This window comes from Neolamprologus multifasciatus, chromosome 5 (genome assembly GCF_963576455.1).
Source record: "Neolamprologus multifasciatus chromosome 5, fNeoMul1.2, whole genome shotgun sequence".
NCBI classification, from domain to species: domain Eukaryota; kingdom Metazoa; phylum Chordata; class Actinopteri; order Cichliformes; family Cichlidae; genus Neolamprologus; species Neolamprologus multifasciatus.
Genome location: NC_140443.1, coordinates 1,568,352 through 1,585,925, shown reverse-complemented (window position 1 = coordinate 1,585,925; position 17,574 = coordinate 1,568,352). Strand labels below are relative to the sequence as shown.

Genomic DNA, 17,574 nt, shown 5'->3' with positions numbered 1-17,574 from the left:
TAATTTGATTGGCTGTGCTACAGCTCACGCACACATACGTACGGAGTGTGGTTTGAATAAATGAATGAATGAATTGAATAAATGATGCACACTTTCTATATAATATGCATGTTAAATTTTAGATTTGGGGTGAAATATCAAGTCTTTTCAAGTAAAGTCAAAGGAGCTTGCAAAGAAAAGCGTCTGGACTTCTTTAAGTTACTTGAAGACGTTTCACCTCTCATCCGAGAAGCTTCTTCAGTTCTAAGATGACTGAGAACCTTCACAGACATATTGCCGTACATTTTGGGAGGAACACCCTTCAACTGGTGCGGGAGTATGAAAGGGAATCAAGGAAACTAGCGGATTTAGAACTGAAGAAGCTTCTCGGATGAAGGTGAAACGTCTTCAAGTAACTTAAAGAAGTCCAGACGCTTTTCTTTGCAAGCTCCTTTGACTACGATGACCTGGATGACTGAGAACCTTCACAGACTTTTCAAGTAAACCGGTTCAAGTCCAATTCAAGTCCCAGGTCATTGGTGTAAAAGTCCAAGTCAAGTTACAGTCTTAGAACATTTTTTCAAGTCAAGTCTAAAGTCATAAAATGAATGACTCGAGTCCAAGTCATGTGACTCGAGTCCACACCTCTGTGTTAAACGTTTGCTCACTAATTCTAACCCTCACATTTCCTTTTCCATCTGACACACAGGAGACTTGGCCCAGAATTTAAACCTATAATACATTTTTATTTAAAAAATAGCGCCTTTCAAAGCACCCAAGGACACTGTACAACAGATAAAAACACAAAAACTGAAAATATACACAATAATAAAAATAACAGATAAAAGTTAAGAACATAAAGTGGTTTAAACATAAGCAATTTTAAACAGATGAGTTTTGAGGGTGGACTTAAAAAGAGGGAATGAAGTAATGTTTCTGAGGTCAGGGGGTAAGGAATTCCAAAGTCGAGGGGCAGAGCAACTAAACTATGCTTGTAACATTTATGCTAAACCTAAAAACTGGGCTTTAAATTATCCCAAGAATTGAAAACAAACAAAAAACATCTTTTTCCAAAAATGTCCATATTGCTTTTTTCCTGGACGTACAGTCAGGGTGATGTCACAGGATGAAACCTACTTTACCCAAGAACAAAGCAGGCTGATATATAATAATAATAACAGCATCCTAACATATAGTTGCAACTATAACCACTTTCCTTTTCCTAGCAAACACTGATCCTATTATTACCTGGGAGCGCTGAAAGCATCCATAGGTGGAATTGAGCCTCTTTCATAGCCCGTCTCCTCACATCTTCAACAGGGAGGGAAATTAAAAAGAGCAGACATCAAACTATGAAGTTCAATAAAAGTTTGTCTCATGCAAAACATCATCCTCTCCTCCTTTGAAGCTGTTAAGTGTTAAGTCTGTTGAACCTAATTCTCTTTGAAGTGTGTGCATGCATGTCATTGTGTGTGTGTGTACGCGGTTACTTTGGCGTGTAGGTGTGTACGAGGACCGTGGATGGGGGCGAGCGTGCGTGCACGGCTGCGTTAATAGACCGTGTGCTTCTGTCTGTGATCAACCAGCGACGTAAATCAAAGAGTCAAGGTTGGTCACCACATCAAGGCCACGGCGGCTCCACGGCGGCTCCACAGCAGCGCTCGGTGCGAGGATAAAGATGTGTTTCAAAGATGTGTGGAAGGGGGCTTCAAAGACGCTGCTAATGCCGCACGGCCCTATGGGAATCTAAATTACTGCTCAAATTCCCAGTCAGAGGGGGGAGAGTGGGAGGCAGACGGATGGACGATGAACAGATGGAAAGATGGCGACGGAACATGTGAAGAAGGTTTTAGACGTTTTTTCACAGATTAAAAAAGGAGCAGTTACCAAAAATGTCCAAAGAAGCTCAGAAACACTGAAACGAACTGAAGTCTGAAGGTCGACGGGTGAAAATCACAGTGACGGGTGGAAGGTGTTTCACCGCACACCGCTCCAAAGGCTGCAAGTGAAATGATTCATTTAATAAGTAATAAATAATACAACTTACCTCCGCCTCCATGATGTAGATTACATTAAAACAACCCTCATAAATAACTTAGAAATGCATGTAAATGCATGTTCCCGCGGCGTCAAAGCTGCTGGTTTACATATTTAAATGCGAGCTGTTCTTCGGTGTCGGAGCCACGATGTGATCGCTGACAGCGAGGCCTTGATATCATGTCTGTGAGTCGGAAACAGAAATGTCCTCATCGTTGGCGATCACAGAGCAAACATCAGCGTGCAAATGTCCACACGAGGGCATCGAACTGTGTCTGCAGCAGCTTATAGCTGGAGACGAAAGGTTTCAACGAGATGCAAACGTCTCCTTCAAACGCCGCTCGTCCAGCCTCCGGACTCTAAAGTGACACTTTGCACATAAAGTAAAGACACACAAGAACGCTTCTACTTTACTCTCCAGGCCGAGAACATAGTTTACACATTTTGTACAACATTTTGTGTTGTGTCTGCCATAAATCGTTAAAAATGTCACTTCCTGCAGTCGCCTTTGTTTATCTGGAAGTTTTACTGCCCGAGAAAATGATTACAAATAGTTTTTTATTGCGTGCCAGGTGGGACTGTTGGAGTCCAGGTGTTAAACGACTCTCTGAGAATCCTGCAAATACACCTCAGCGCTAACTGTTTGTGAAATGTTATCAAGACTTTATTTAAAGGTAAGAATTAAAAGTTAGAGGAGTGGAACAAACTGGGACCAGTTTAACCCTTTAAGACCTACCATAGAACCAAGTCCGCCAGAGCTTATATTATATGTTTACATGCTGTGGAGCCATTTTTGGGAGCATTTCAAGTTGCTATACATCAATACAACCGTTATAGCCCAGATTTTAATAATATGTCTGCATTAAGTGCATAGTAATTACATAAATTGCAAGAAAGTGCAATAAACTACAAAAAAATTGAAAATCGTTTTGGTTTTTTTAACATATATTTCTAGTTAGAGAAATTTAAGAGGCTTATCCCTCAAAACTGTAAATACAAAAAAGTTGCACAAAATAGTTTCCCACCACAGGAAATTTATTTTGAGTGTCTTTATAGTTTTATTTTTGAAATACACCAATTTTTATACACTGCAGGAAAAACAAAAATAAATATTATGATGCAAATTTGCAAAAAAGCAGCATCTGCATCAAAATAAACTATTTCCAGCAGTGCAATATGAGTCCTAAGCATCCCAGAAACCACACAGAAAGTCATAAAGTCAAACATAACTTTTAAAAACACCAGTATAGGCTCATGAGGCCCTGATAGTAAAAAACTACATTTCCGCGAAAATGACGTCACTTCCGGTTTCAGGCAGGTAATGCAAAAGTTCGCGCTGACGTCTATTCCAACGTAGGAAGTGTTATGAACAGCTGATCGGATCGGCAAAGCGTGTTTCTGGAATATTATGTTTTTGTTGCTGCAAGTGCTTTTTATGCAGTTTTTGCAAAGCTATATGTGGAAGGAAACTGTGACCGAGGACAAGCTGATGGCATAAGATGTAAGTACAACTCCTCCGGTTTCATATGCAAAAAAAATTATTGCGCTAGCTCACGTGGTTGCAGAGCTACCGGGATTTAAAAATAGTTACACAAAACAGAGCGTGCTGCTCTGACCGGCTTTAAAGGGTTAAGAGAACCAATGCAGAATCACTGCGTCTCTTTGACCTGCAGATATCAGCAACTAAGAGAACAACAAAGTATTTAGACATATTTAGTATTTAGAAGTTATTTACTAATTTTTAAATGTATAAAATATATTTTTGTTTATAAATGATTCCATTATGTTTATATTTAGAAGAAGAACTGAGGAAACAAACCACCCATTGTCTGATGCCTCCAACCATCCAGCTTTTTGATGCTGATGAGGCGATGTCAGCTGACCTGATGACCCTCAAACCCCAAACAGAATAAGCCTCGCAGACAGACAGATGGGGACAAAGTCTACGATGCTTTTTCTTTGTCACGATCTAATAACACTGAATAATTGGAGGATTCAGCCTTTCAGATTAGCCGTATCTCTGCAGCTCAGCAGGGACGCCCTTTGTTGAAATACAAAGAGGGAATCTGGCACTAAAAAGGCTGCAACGTTTGAAGATTTCAGATACAAATCACAGTGATTTAGATGAACTTCCAGATACTGTACATCTTTTTGCATCCTTACTTCTGCTACAGGCACTTGGATCTTCGGAGGAATAATTAATGGTCGTCTGGACAGGTGATGATAGAAATACTGCTCTCCTGTCCTGTAACTCTTTCCCCCTTGGAAGCCTACTGGGGGTACGCCTTGTATTTCAGGCCTGCGGCTGGGTGTGCATCACAAGTTAGTGTTGGTGATCTCTGCCTATACAGCTACCTCTGAAAAAAACTGGAAACGATTCATCTAACATTCATCAAACTGCATCTTTAATGAGATGTGTCAGAATTCATCATTAAGGGTTCAGTGATTATATAGTACTTGATTGAAGCTGAGGACAAGAACCACAATTCACCTGAACATTCAGACGGGGGGGGGGCTCACCTTTATAACAGGAAGGACCCTCCAGCAGAACCAGGCTCAGCACTGCACCTCAGCACCTCTCTGCACTGAATCATATCTGTTATTAACCCTTTAAGACCGACCATAGAACCAAGTCCGCCAGAGCTTATATTATATGTTTACATGCTGTGGAGCCATTTTTGGGAGCATTTCAAGTTGCTATACATCAATACAACCATTACAGCCCAAATTTTAATAATATGTCTGCATTAAGTGCATAGTAATTACATAAATTGCAAAAAAGTGCAATAAACTACAAAAAAATTGAAAATCGTTTTTGTTTTTTTAACATATATTTCTAGTTAGAGAAATTTAAGAGGCTTATCCCTCAAAACTGTAAATACAAAAAAGTTGCACAAAATAGTTTCCCACCACAGGAAATTTATTTTGAGTGTCTTCATAGTTTTATTTTTGAAATACACCAATTTTTATACACTGCAGGAAAAACGAAAATAAATATTATAATGCAAATTTGCAAAAAAGCAGCATATGCATCAAAATAAACTATTTCCAGCAGTGCAATATGAGTCCTAAGCATCCCAGAAACCACACAGAAAGTCAGAAAGTCAAACATAACTTTTAAAAACACCAGTATAGGCTCATGAGGCCCTGATGGTAAAAAACTACATTTCTGCAAAAATGACGTCACTTCCGGTTTCGGGCAGGTCATGGCGGACATGCGATAGTTCACGCTGACGTCTATTCCAATGTAGGAAGTGTTATGAACAGCTGATCGGATCAGCAAAGCGTGTTTCTGGAATATTATGTTTTTGTTGCTGCAAGTGCTTTTTATGCAGTTTTTGCAAAACTATATGTGGAAGGAAACTGTGACCGAGGACAAGCTGATGGCATAAGATGTAAGTACAACTCCTCCGGTTTCATATGCAAAAAAAATTATTGCGCTAGCTCACGTGGTTGCAGAGCTACCGGGATTTAAAAATAGTTACGCAAAACGGAGCGTGCTGCTCTGACCGGCTTTAAAGGGTTAATCTCTGTCTCTCTTCCACAGCATGTCTTTATCCTGTCTTCCTTCTCTCACCCAACCAATCACAGCAGATGGCCCCGCCCCTCCCTGAGCCTGGTTCTGCTGGAGGTTTCTTCCTGTTAAAAGGGAGTTTTTCCTTCCCACTGTCGCCAAAGTGCTGCTCATAGGGGGTCATATGATTGTTGGGTTTTTCTCTGTATCTATTATTGTAGGGTCTACAATATAAAGCACCTTGAGGCGACTGTTGTTGTGATCTGGTGCTGTGTAAATAAAATTGATGACGAGAAACAGGAGATAAAATAAGAGACGAGGAGAAAAACCCAAAATGTGTCTGTCTCCTGAATCCAAACTGGAAGCTGGTTCCACAGAAGAGGGGCCTGAAAACTGAAGGCTCTGCCTCCCATTCTACTTTTAAATACTCTAGGAACAACAAGTAGGCCTGCAGAGCGAGAGCGAAGTGCTCTAATAGGGTGATATGGTACTACAAGGTCATTAAGATAAGATGGGGCCTGATTATTCAGGACAGAGCCGTGGTCATCATGAGTGTTTCAAATCGTCGTCTGTTGTTCTCTTTCACATTCAAACACAAACTCTGAATCGCTGACGAGGACTCATCTTAATCTCTCTACAAACCTTTGAGTCCAGCAGACTCACGCTACGACACGCTGTCACAAAGTGCTGATGAGCAAACTAAACTTTCACTGATGCATTTGGTATTTTGTCTTTGAAGTCTTCTTCGTGTCAGATTAGTAGCGTTTCAGGCGTAATGTTCTTCACTACCACAGGCCTGTTTGTACGTGCACTGTGGAGAAGAAGCTTCTGTATTCATCTGCGTTCAGCAGTCATCACCACTCATGTTCTTACGTTCCATTGTCGTTCGCACTATTGCCGTCTTCATCATAATCACTGTCACAGTCAGCTCATCATGATTACCGTCCTCGCCATCAACGCCACCTCTACAATCATCATCGTGAAATAAATTACACGGAACAATTTGCAGTAGATTCAATCTTAAAACAAAAGTCTCCTTTTCAACACGTGTGTGTGTCTCTTATTGCAGATGACACACACTTGTCTGATGGTATCACAGCGGCTCAGGAGGAGGTTTGGAGCGTCGTCGCTCTGCTGGAGGCGACATGAAAACAAACTGTTTGTTTGGTTTTGTAGTCTTCCTGTTCATTATTATAAGTGCTGCCGCGTCATGTGTATAAACGCTCTTCATCATCATAATCATTGTCACCATCATCATCGCTAGTGCTATCAACGAGAAGCCAGCCAGCGCGATGGCAGCTGTCAGCAGGAACAAGCAGCGCCGCGTAACGGTGATCGGGATTTTATACTGCATTTCATTCCATGTTTCAGAGGTGATACCGTCTCTCGGCGCTCACCGCAGAGACATCAGCGCTGAAATGCTCGCTGCAGTTACCAGAGTCGAGCTGCGGACCGTAAATCCATTTGTGTGTCAGCAGAACGTCTTAAATTGCATCTTGGATATGAAAAAATGCACCGAATTTATTGGCATATGCCTGCGCGTCTTCAACCCCCGGGATCTGTGTGTGTGTGTCCATGTTTACATATCTTTGTGGGGACCAAACATGGGAAGTTTTCTATGTTTGTGGGGACCAACAGTCCTTATGGGGACAAAATCCAGGTGCCTGCGAGTCTAAAGGCATCTTTCAGACTCAAAGTGTGGTTTTAGTGTCAGGATTACAGTTAAGTTTGGGCTGAGGGTTAGTTAGACGTCCCCACAAAGATGTGTGTTTCTGTGTGTGTGTGTGTTTCTGCGTGTGTGTGCGTTTCTGTGTGTGTGTGTGTTTCTGCGTGTGTTTCTGCGTGTGTGTGTGTTTCTGCGTGTGTGTGTGTTTCTGCGTGTGTGTGTGTTTCTGTGTGTGTGTGTGTGCGTTTCTGTGTGTGTGTGTGTGTTTCTGCGTGTGTGTGTGTTTCTGCGTGTGTGTGTGTTTCTGCGTGTGTGTGTGTTTCTGTGTGTGTGTGTGCGTTTCTGTGTGTGTGTGTGTGTTTCTGCGTGTGTGTGTGTTTCTACGTGTGTGTGCGTTTCAGCGTGTGTGTGCGTTTCTGCGTGTGTGTGCGTTTCTACATGTGTGTGCGTTTCTGCATGTGTGTGCGTTTCTGCATGTGTGTGTTTGTTTGTTTCTACATGTGTGTTTCTGCATGTGTGTGCGTTTCTGCATGTGTTTCTGTATGTGTGTGTTTGTTTCTGCATGTGTGTGTGTTTCTGCATGCGTGTGTATTTCTGCATGCGTGTGTATTTCTGCATGCGTGTGTATTTCTGCATGCGTGTGTATTTCTGCATGTGTGTGCGTTTCTGTATGTGTTTCTGCATGTGTGTGCGTTTCTGCATGTGTTTCTGCATGTGTGCGTATTTCTGCATGTGTGTGCGTTTCTGCATGTGTGTGTTTGTTTGTTTCTGCATGTGTGTTTCTGCATGTGTGTGTATTTCTGCATGTGTGTGCGTTTCTGCATGTGTTTCTGCATGTGTGTGCGTTTCTGCATGTGTTTCTGCATGTGTGTGTATTTCTGCATGTGTGTGCGTTTCTGCATGTGTGTGTATTTCTGCATGTGTGTGTGTTTCTGCATGTGTTTCTGCATGTGTGTGCGTTTCTGCATGTGTTTCTGCATGTGTTTCTGTATGTGTTTCTGCATGTGTGTGTGTTTCTGCATGTGTGTGTTTGTTTCTGCATGTGTGTTTATTTCTGCATGTGTGTGCGTTTCTGCATGTGTGTGCGTTTCTGTATGTGTTTCTGCATGTGTGTGCGTTTCTGCATGTGTTTCTGCATGTGTGCGTATTTCTGCATGTGTGTGCGTTTCTGCATGTGTGTGTTTGTTTGTTTCTGCATGTGTGTTTCTGCATGTGTTTCTGCATGTGTGTGTATTTCTGCATGTGTGCGCGTTTCTGCATGTGTTTCTGCATGTGTGTGCGTTTCTGCATGTGTTTCTGCATGTGTGTGTATTTCTGCATGTTTGTGCGTTTCTGCATGTGTGTGTATTTCTGCATGTGTGTGTGTTTCTGCATGTGTTTCTGCATGTGTTTCTGCATGTGTGTGTATTTCTGCATGTGTGTGCGTTTCTGCATGTGTGTGTGTTTCTGCATGTGTGTGTATTTCTGCATGTGTGTGCGTTTCTGCATGTGTTTCTGCATGTGTTTCTGCATGTGTGTTTATTTCTGCATGTGTGTGCGTTTCTGCATGTGTGTGCGTTTCTGCATGTGTTTCTGCATGTGTTTCTGCATGTGTGTGCGTTTCTGCATGTGTGTGCGTTTCTGCATGTGTTTCTGCATGTGTGCGTATTTCTGCATGTGTGAGTTTCTGTATGTGTGTGTTTGTTTGTTTCTGCATGTGTGTTTCTGCATGTGTTTCTGCATGTGTGTGTGTTTCTGCATGTGTGTGTGTTTCTGCATGTGTTTCTGCATGTGTGTGCGTTTCTGCATGTGTTTCTGCATGTGTGTGCGTTTCTGTATGTGTTTCTGCATGTGTGTGTGTTTCTGCATGTGTGTGTTTGTTTCTGCATGTGTGTGTGTTTCTGCATGTGTTTCTGCATGTGTGTGCGTTTCTGCATGTGTTTCTGCATGTGTGTGCGTTTCTGTATGTGTTTCTGCATGTGTGTGTGTTTCTGCATGTGTGTGTTTGTTTCTGCATGTGTGTGCGTTTCTGCATGTGTTTCTGCATGTGTTTCTGCATGTGTTTCTGCATGTGTGTGCGTTTCTGCATGTGTGTGTGTGTTTCTGCATGTGTGTTTATTTCTGCATGTGTTTCTGCATGTGTGTGTATTTCTGCATGTGTGTGTGCGTTTCTGCATGTGTGTGCGTTTCTGCATGTGTGTGTTTGTTTCTGCATGTGTGTTTATTTCTGCATGTGTGTGCGTTTCTGCATGTGTGTGCGTTTCTGCATGTGTTTCTGCATGTGTGTTTATTTCTGCATGTGTGTGCGTTTCTGCATGTGTTTCTGCATGTGTGTGTGTATTTCTGCATGTGTGTGCGGGTCAGTGTTTCTGAGGTTTCCATGTTGTTTCTGCAGCTCTGTGTTTCTGTCCCAGCGCTGGCTTCGTCAGTGACATATGTCTACAGATGTGCTCAGATGTGCGTGCGTTCATGCGCATAACATGCTCGGCCGACTTTGATCCCTCCTCCTGCAGCAGGTCTGCCAAGCTTTGGATTTCTTAACACAATGAAGTGTTGCACGGAGCAGTGTGAGTCTTTTACGATGCAGCGTCAGAGTTCAGGCGACTTATAACAACTGTCAGACGTGATCTATTCGCTTGTTAAATGTCAGCACATTTTTATATAGCAAATATAAGACTGTTGATTACATATTTATGTATTGAACTATAGCATAATACTGAGCAGCAAACTGAAACCAGGGAAACGACATCCAGCAAATAGTAACGGACATCCGGGGATCAAACCAGAGACTCAATCCCAGTTAAAATGCTTTTTAGTCTGTTTTATATTCAAACGTTGCTGAAGACACTCAAAAATCAGGCTTTGCATCATCAGCTAACTGAAGAAGGACACTGATTGTCAAGTGATTGATTTATCATTTCCACCTGGGATCTATTCTGTGCTCGAGGTGCTAACTCTGAATATCATCTCACCCCAGATGCACAATGGCATGTAACATAAAAAGTGTGTGTGCAGACCAAACGCTCTGCTGTGAATGCACCGTGCGTATTCACAGACAAGTGATTCAGTCAGACTCGCTGTTACTGTTCGACTCCTCTCTCCTCTCACAGAGGTCACAGCAGATCGCTGCTTTTCCTTATCCTGGTCAAATGTCGCTCATGTCGGCTCATCTGCTTATTGGGACTCTAAAACTGTAGGGACTCTACCTGATATCTATGAAGTACCCTGAGACAACCAATACAACGACTGCAAAGACTAAAGTTGCCTGCATGCAGATCATCGAAACTCAAAGATCAGAATGAGGGGCACATGGACCAAAGCAAATCAAGACATGTTAGCATGTGGATGACAGAGACATGGAGAGAACAGGTCGTCTGAAACAGCAGCGAGATTAGTAATCCAGCATCACCTGAAGCTAATCTGAAGCTTTCAGCTAACATCACTTTGTTGATGCAGAAAAAAACAAAAGGAACCTTTTCCTGTCCGTTAAACTGTGACGTCATCGGCATTCCTCATTAAATCACCAAACAAATGGGAACAAATGATGTGACAGGCTGCCAAGAGTAGGGATGGGTATTGATAAGATTTTCACGATTCCGATTCCATTTTCGATTCTGTTTAACGATTCGATTCTTTATCGATTCTTTTTAAAAAAGGAGAACACTAAGGTCGATTAGCTTAGAACTTTCTTTTATATCTTCTCTTTGAACAAGATAGAAATTTAGGAGTAACATGGCCTTACAAACCCAACAGTGAGATCTTAAGAGATCCAGCCTACGGCTCTTCAATGGGGCGTCACAGGGTCCTCGGGGAAAAAACTGTAAATGTAAAATAATAAATTAAATATTCTTCTGTAGCAATAACAAAGTGTAACATAAATTATTCTGTAGCAATTACACAAGAATATCCAGTAATGTCCCTGCCTACAATTAAACACATTCACTTACTGAAAATCATCTGCTGTGGCAAACGGCTGCAAGCCTTTGACCACAAACTGAGTCACTGCTCGGTGACATTCGTCTATCCTGCCTGAATGGTAAATGGTAAATGGTAAATGGCCTGTATTTATATAGCGCCTTACTAGTCCCTAAGGACCCCAAAGCGCTTTACATATCCAGTCATCCACACATTCACACACTGGTGATGGCAGCTACATTGTAGCCACAGCCACCCTGGGGCGCACTGACAGAGGCGAGGCAGCCGGACACTGGCGCCACCGGGCCCTCTGACCACCACCAGTAGGCAACGGGTGAAGTGTCTTGCCCAAGGACACAACGACCGAGACTGTCCGAGCCGGGGCTCGAACCGGCAACCTTCCGATTACAAGGCGAACTCCCAACTCTTGAGCCACGATCACCCAGGGTGAAAGGAGACGCTACGGTAGACTGCAGCGAGAACTGCCAGCATCTGAGCCAGACTCTGTCTCTCTCATCATGGTCACTAAATGCACAGTAATGGCAGGTTTGTAATAAGGCAGATCGCGCTAACATAATCTGCACTGTTAGTTGATTATTTACCTGCCGCATTAACGGGAGAGGACGTGCAAACGTTACCGCTGCTGCTGGGCTGAGATTCACGAGTCCGGAGCGAATTAAAAACACGACATTCATTTAAGGTCATCATGTGTTTTTTGCATATTCGTAGTGTTTCCTCCCTTAAATGAAATATCTACTTTTCAAGTATTGCAAGTTGCCTCGTTGTCATTTGTTCTCGTAAAGTAGAACCAAACTTTTGAGCGTTTGAGCCGCCATGTTTCCTGCCCAACACGTTCTCACTCCCAAAGCGTAACATTTTACGCTAGGTGACAAATCGTCAACATATTACGTTTTCAGCTACCCACCACGTTCCTGAATGACGACCTCGGAAAAATGAGGAAATATGAGAACCGTATGGACTCAATCTACACATGTTCGCCCTTTTTCTTCAAATCGCTTAGAAACACGCTATTTAACATCATTAAAGTCCTGGTTAAGATCAGGAAAAAGGTTATGGTTAGGGCTAGGGATAAGGTTAGGTTTAGGGCTGGAATACAGGGCTGGAACGTCTATTACCGCGGGAGCGTCATTGCACTGGATTTCAGCCATAACCCGCCGCGTCCCATAAGAACGCCAAAGGTCTCCTTTTGCGTTCCTCAGGAACGCTGCGGGACGTGACAAAACGTCGGCATGTTACGCCTCGGGAGTGAGAACTGGCTCTTCCTGCCAGGTAAATGACGCTCCGCAACGTGGTGACATTATTCGGGGCGACTGGAATCGATAAGGGAATCGTTTGCAAAAATGGCAAACAATTCCAAGGAATTGAAACAGTGGGAACCGGTTCTCAACAAGAACCGGGTTTCGACACCCATCCCTAGCCAAGAGCGAACACAACACACAACTCAGGTTCATCCTTGGAGTTTTTTTAAGCTAAAATGATTCATGGATCAGAGTTAAGAAGCTTAAAGAAAAAACATTCCTCTAAAAACAGACAAGGATCGGACTCAATGCCCAAATAAGGACTTTGAAAGACCTTCAGAAAGCTGCAGGGCTGTTGCTCAAGAGCACTTTAAAAGATCTAAAGCCAGTCTGAGGGGCTCTTTTACACATTACTGTACAATATCAAAAAGGTTTGGGGCTCTGCACTAAATCTCCTACAAGAAGCCTACGAGAAATGTTTATTGAATCAGATTAACATCGTCAGGTTTGACACATGATCCCACGGAGTCGATGCTGTTGATGATTTTTAGGATTTTAAAAGCAAACGTTCATGTTTGATGTCACAGCTCCAAAGAAATCTCTTCCATGAATTACAGCACATAAAAAATCATGAGACCTTAATACAGGTTCAAAGCACTCAGTGAGTCACACACACACACAGACACACACTGAGTGGGTCATCTTTCAGGTTCACGGCACTGAGAATCGCACTCATAACACCCACACAGCTAAACGCACTAACGCACAGACGCACACGCTCGCAGGTCAGGCGCGTCTTGACTTTTTTCCTGGGATGCATTGTTCCAGAAGAAAAGCCTGTTTTTAATCTAGCGAATAATATTCACCAGGTCAGATAAAAGCAGCCCTGAGGGTAAAAAAACATCACATTTATTCAATTATTTAGCCTTCATTAAACCAGAAAAGGTCATCCGGGGACAAATCTTTATTCAGAATAAATAATTCAGAGAGCGATACCTTAAATTCATTAACTGATGCTGCTTTAAAAGCTTTTGTTCTGTTATTTGTATTCTGATGTGAGGAAACTTGCTTTTATTATTTCACGTATGTCCCGCCGCTCTGAATGCTCCTTTTATTACTTCTTATTTTTTAATTGTCTTAATTACCATCTGACCCCTTTTATTCTTTCGTCTTTGTCGAGCGAAGGCTTCTGCAAAGACTCCAGTTTTAATCTCAGACACACTTGAGAAATCTCAACTTCCCCCCGAACTATAACCATCGAGGTCCCATTCATTTACTGCTGGAGTGTAGCAGACAATATGATTGTGAAGACTGATTGTGCTGCACCACAGCATGCCTGCTCAGCAAAACGAAGCTTTATGAATAAATAAAGAGATACCAGCGAGCTCGTCGTTACAGAAACGCTCAGCAGATCCATCAGGATAATGTGCCCAATGACACAAAAGCAGAAATTCTATCGGTGTGAACGCATCAGCTGTCGAAGCCTGTCCGGACAGCTGAGCGACACAGCTAACCCGGCATAGTCCGCTTTAATGAACTCCAAACACCCCCACGCTACAGACTCTCAAAGGCCTGAAGGTGGAGCCTAAAGGGGCTTTAAGATGCTCAAGCTGTCCTCATCTCAGGGTATTGAACACGGATCGGTGTTTTAGCAGGAGGGTTCAAAGAGTGCCGCAGGCATCAGCACACACTGCTCCCTTACGGAGCCCCGCAGGGGACATGGGAGAAAAAAAACATTAAGACGGACTTTTGCGAGATCTCGCAAAAGTTTTAGCCACATAGGTCGAGACCTACTACAGCTGGGAGGAACACCGCTTTCCCGAAACATCGTGCCTCGTAGTCATGGGTCGTTCGCGAACGAAATGGCTCTTAGAGCCGGGTCTTTGACGTGAACGATGCGAGCCGGCTCCTTATCGCGAGCAGTCACGTGTTTTTTTGTTTGTTTTTTTCCCCCCTTTCTCTCAGTCTCTCTCTCGCACTTTTTTTCTGCTTCACTCCGCACGTGAGCCTTGTGCTTTACGCTGGGCAGAGGGGGGAGGGGCGGTAGTTACACTCAGTAGCACAGGAACAGAGCAGGAGGGAGAGAGAGAGAGAAAGAGCCAGGGACAACAAGGTCACATTAGAAAGGTATAGTAATCATCCACAACTATTTTCAGTTACAGATGATAAAGGATTCAGAAAGTTTATTCATGCAGGTCCATATGACAGAGAATATGCATCTTCTTTTTGCTTTCATATTTTAATTTATATTTAATTGTGTTGTGTTTGCAGTGTTTTGTGTTGTTTCACTTTAAATTTGTAAAAGGAAAAAGCTGAAAATTTAAATAGTTAAAAGTTGAAATGTGAATAGTTGATTTTTGTATTATATGATTTATTTATTACATTTTATGTGGAGTGAATAAATAAAAGTATATTTACGGTGGCCCCTAGAGACAAAGCACGTAAAAACTCCAAAACATGTAAAAACACGTACAAACTCCGAAGCACGTAAAAACTCAAAACACGTACAAAAGACAACAGAAGTGCTCCAGGATGCTGGGCGCAGTGTTGAGCTTTTGTTACCTGGTGGCTACACAAGCCAGAAAGTACCAACGACCGGATTTGGTGTGTGGTGGTAACAGGTAAATGAACATTTTTTTAAAATTATTTGAATATATATGAGTGCTTGTGTATAAATACACAAACAATACACATATGCTTTCAATTGTGTAATTTAAGTGATCTAGTAGCTCTGCTTTGGAAGTTCAGTTCATGCTAGAAATGTGTTTTGGAGTTTGTACGTGTTTTGTCTCTAGGGGCCACCGCATATATTTATATATAAACATATATAAATAAAACCACTTTTTTTTACGTTAGTAATTCCTTTTGTGCATAATTTAATATTATTGTTAATAATAAATTAATTAAAGCAACAAAACAACCTGAAGAGCCGGTTCGGAGCCGAAAGAGCCGGCTCTCTAAAAAGAGCTGGAAATCCCATCACTAGTGCCTCGACCTCCCGGTCGGCTTTGAGCCAGCGTCCGAAGAATGCGGCTAAAACGTTTGCGAGATCTCGCAAAAGTTTTGCGAGATCGGGATCTCGGGATCTCGCAAAAGTTTTAGCCACATTCTTCCCATTAGCTCGAAGCTAACGGGAGGTTGAGACCTCCCGTTAGCTTCGAACTAACGGGAGGTCGAGACCTACTACAGCCGGGAGGAACACCGCTTTCCTGGCACATCTTGCCTCGACCTCCCGGTCGGCTTTGAGCCAGCGTCCGAAGAATGCGGCTAAAACGTTTTGCGAGATCTCGCAAACGTTTTGCGAGATCTCGCAAACGTTTTGCGAGATCTCGCAAACGTTTTGCGAGATCTCGCAAAAGTCCGTCTTAATTTTTTTTCTCCCATGTCCCCTGCGGGGCTCCGTACTCCCTAAAATCATTTATCAAAGACGAAAAAAATCGGCACATGTCAGTGGGTACACTCACGAGCATGCATCACATGCTGGAAACAGTTATTTGCACATGGCTGCAGTTCTTGTGAGAGAACCCACCACAGGACTGAAAGCATCAGCACACCAAAGGAGTCAACAATAGATTAACCGAAACACCAAACACAAAACTGACCAGGAGGAAGATTAGACTGAAAGTCTGAGGGAGAGTTTGCAGATTCAATATACACAATATAATAAGACACAGGCGAAGTCAATCAGTGAGGGAGGGAAAAGAGAAAAGGAAGGAAGTAAAACCAAGGAGACGAACGAAGCTTCAAAATAAAACAGAAGATGAACAAAAGACTGTGGAGTATATGCCTTGAAATAACGCAAAGAGCTTCTTTAGATGGCTTAAATGAACACAGGCTTCAGAGATGAAGACCAACGAGTGTAATTTATGAGGCTGTTTCAGACACACTGGTCTAATGATTGGAGGCTGCGAGATGGCAGAACGGAGGCTAAACTGGCTGACTTCAAATAAATCTGCTTTAGAGTTCGGTGACAAGCTGAGAGCTCAGATGCCTGCTGGTGCTGGGGTGGCTCTCCAGCTGATTCACTAAGTGTGTGGCAGGCTGACGCTGTGGGACTTGGTGAAAGCTGTGCTGAGGAAGCCGACACACCGGGGAGCTGCGCTGCAGAGACTGCAGGGAAACGGCCGAAGGCTGGCTGACGCCGTAAAGGCAGAGGGTTCGCCAGTGACGACGAATCTATCGTGATCCACGTCTGAATGAGGTTTAACGTGTGGGGAGGAAGCTGACCAGGCAGATTTATCAAAACTGTGAATTTCCTAACTCGCACTGACGTGACCTGATTGTTTGAAATATTTGAAAGACTTTGTTTCATATCTGAGATTCTACAAACCTGCCTGCGATGTTTGAAAACTGCTCGGTGGCGTTACCGACTGTGATGGTTGCGTCCTCGACCACCCGGCTGAAACGCGTTTGGCAGTATTCATCACTCTCCATGCTTCGCTCTCTCCTGCACCATCAGCAGCTTTCATTTCATCTCTTCAAACCACACAGTCTGCGAGCTCGTTTGGTTCATTTGTTCTCATCATGTTTTATGATGCTGCGCGTTATTTAATGCCACCAACGCAGCTGCCGGACTTCCTGGTTAAACAAAGCAGGAGGCCGAGGCGGCTGCTGGACACTTTTTGGTGAATTTCTGCAGAAACTAACTTTGTGGGTGAAAACAGAGCCACAGAAATCCACCCAGCAATCATTTGAATCAGTCTGAGGTCTACGGAGCTGTTCAGTGAGAGGACAGTGTAGAGGTGCAGCATCATGTGCCGTTACTCATTTTTAAATGTTACTGTCACGGTCTGTGGGCCGTGTGGAGTGAGAGAAGTGGACGCAAACGCAGACAAAACGAAGCGTCGAACGTAACTTGATTTTAATAACAAGCGAGCTGTTTATTATAGCTGATGAAAAAATGCGAAACAAGGGCGAGGTGAACTGACGCGAAACAAAAACCGACATTATAATCTTTGGTAAGCAGGACTCTGTTAGTCTCATAAGAAATGATTTGGGCCCATTATCAGCTCATGTACATCCCCATGTAAAAAATTTTGGTTTCATTTTTGATTCCACTCTCAAGCTGGACAAGCAAATGAATTCAGTTGTTCGTGGCAGTTTTTCCCAACTCAGGAGCATTTCTAAACTCAAAAATATCCTGTCATCTAAAGACCTGGAAACTGTTATCCATGCTTTTGTTACAGGTACCGGGTGGCAGCACCTGTAGACAGCTATATATGTGT

General features: G+C 43.0%; 1 long non-coding RNA gene across 1 annotated transcript in view; it reads right to left on the bottom strand.

Moving 5' to 3' along the window:
• Positions 1–14,304: 14,304 nt before the first annotated feature.
• The window catches only part of LOC146517750 (uncharacterized), a 75,758-nt gene continuing 72,488 nt past the window's right edge, over positions 14,305–17,574 (bottom strand). Inside the window, exon 2 of the long non-coding RNA XR_014874220.1 lies at positions 14,305–15,529. This is a non-coding gene — a long non-coding RNA (uncharacterized LOC146517750). The remainder of the gene's footprint in view (positions 15,530–17,574) is intronic.